Source organism: Lipotes vexillifer, unplaced genomic scaffold, assembly GCF_000442215.2.
Source record: "Lipotes vexillifer unplaced genomic scaffold, Lipotes_vexillifer_v1.1 scaffold71, whole genome shotgun sequence".
NCBI lineage: Eukaryota > Metazoa > Chordata > Mammalia > Artiodactyla > Lipotidae > Lipotes > Lipotes vexillifer.
The window spans coordinates 4864076-4865561 of NW_006793703.1; the positions used below are offsets into that span (position 1 = coordinate 4864076).

A 1486-nucleotide genomic window follows, 5' to 3' on the forward strand; every position below is an offset into this window, starting at 1 on the left:
TTTTTTTTTTTTTTTTTTTTTTTGCGGTACGCGGGCCTCTCACTGCCGCGGCCTCTCCCGTTGCTAGAGCACAGGCTCCGGACGCGCAGGCTCAGCGGCCATGGCTCACGGACCTAGTCACTCCGCGGCATGTGGGATCTTCCGGGACCGGGGCACGAACCCGTGTTCCCTGAATCGGTAGGCGGATTCTCAACCACTGCGCCACCAGGGAAGCCCGAACCATTGCTTTTGAGAACACAGGGTGAAAAATCTAACTTTAGCCTGGGAGGAAGCAGAGAGAAGCAGGGTGTAGGCAGTTTGGAAACAATCAGCTAAGAAGCAGCAGAAATTTTGCACCTGGGGCAGTGGAGGACCGGTATTAAGCCAAACTTGACCACACCCACCCATCTCAACAGGGAAGATCCATTCAAGAGTCCAGACTCACCTGGGCAAAGTTTCAAAGACTGAACTCAGGATTCGCAAAGCAGAGCAGGAAGATTAGAACTGAAAACTTCCCAAGGCATCATCAGTGTTGACTCTGCCTCTCCCATCAGATAAGCTCCGGAGGCAAGACGAGCCCCTGCCCCAATTAGTGCCTCCCTCTTCTTGCTCCTCCCCCTGCCCACCTCCCTTCTGCTCTTCATCCCAGCTGGGAGTGCTGTGTCTTCCGGTCAGTGGGTGGAACAGTAGCTCCCAAAGGTCTTGGTGCCCAGGAGTCACTGAGAAGCGTATAGAGAAAAAAGTACATCCTGGGCTTCCCTGTGGCACAGTGGTTGAGAGTTCGCCTCCCGATGCAGGGGATACGGGTTTCGTGCCCCGGTCCGGGAGGATCCCACATGCCGCGGAGCGGCTGGGCCCGTGAGCCATGGCCTCTGAGCCTGCGCGTCCGGAGCCTGTGCTCCGCAACGTGAGAGGCCACAACAGTGAGAGGGCCGCGTACCGGGGAAAAAAAAAAGAAAAAGAAAAAAAGTACATATTGATGGTTAAGAGCAGAGTCAACATCCAAACTGCCTGGGTCAGGAGCCCATATCTGCCTTTTAACATGTGTGACCTTGGGGAAGCTATTTAGCCCCAGGGCCTCAGTGTCCTTATCTGTAAAATACAATAGGATCTTAGATATTTATTTAGCATGTGGAAATATAGGAGGGAGAGGTTATTTTCAGGTTTGCTATTTTTTCTCCTAGAGCCCCAAGTCAAAGGTGCAAAAGGCCAGCATGCTCATATGACACTGGCAGGACTCTAAATTAGTACAACCTGGGGAACTCCCTGGCTGTCCAGTGGTTAGGACTCCGAGCTTCCACTGCTAGGGACGTGGGTTCGATCCCTGATCAGGGAACTAAGATCCCATGTGCCACGCAGCAAGACCAAAAAATATAAATAAATAAATAAGTAAGTACAGTCTGTCTGAAAGTCAATTTGCTTGTCCTTCGACCCAATAATCCCACTTTCGGAAGTTCATCCTAAAAAAAAAAAAAAAAAGCAAGGACGTAAACCAAAATTTAACTAC

The 1486-nt window shown here is 50.9% G+C and overlaps 1 protein-coding gene across 1 annotated transcript in view; it reads right to left on the reverse strand.

Moving 5' to 3' along the window:
• The window catches only part of ATP6V0A4 (ATPase H+ transporting V0 subunit a4), a 51317-nt gene extending 50624 nt beyond the window's left edge, over window positions 1-693 (reverse strand). The window contains exon 1 of the mRNA XM_007466600.1: window positions 606-693. The gene's annotated coding sequence lies outside the window, so the exon portion shown is untranslated. The remainder of the gene's footprint in view (window positions 1-605) is intronic.
• Window positions 694-1486: the final 793 nt, after the last annotated feature.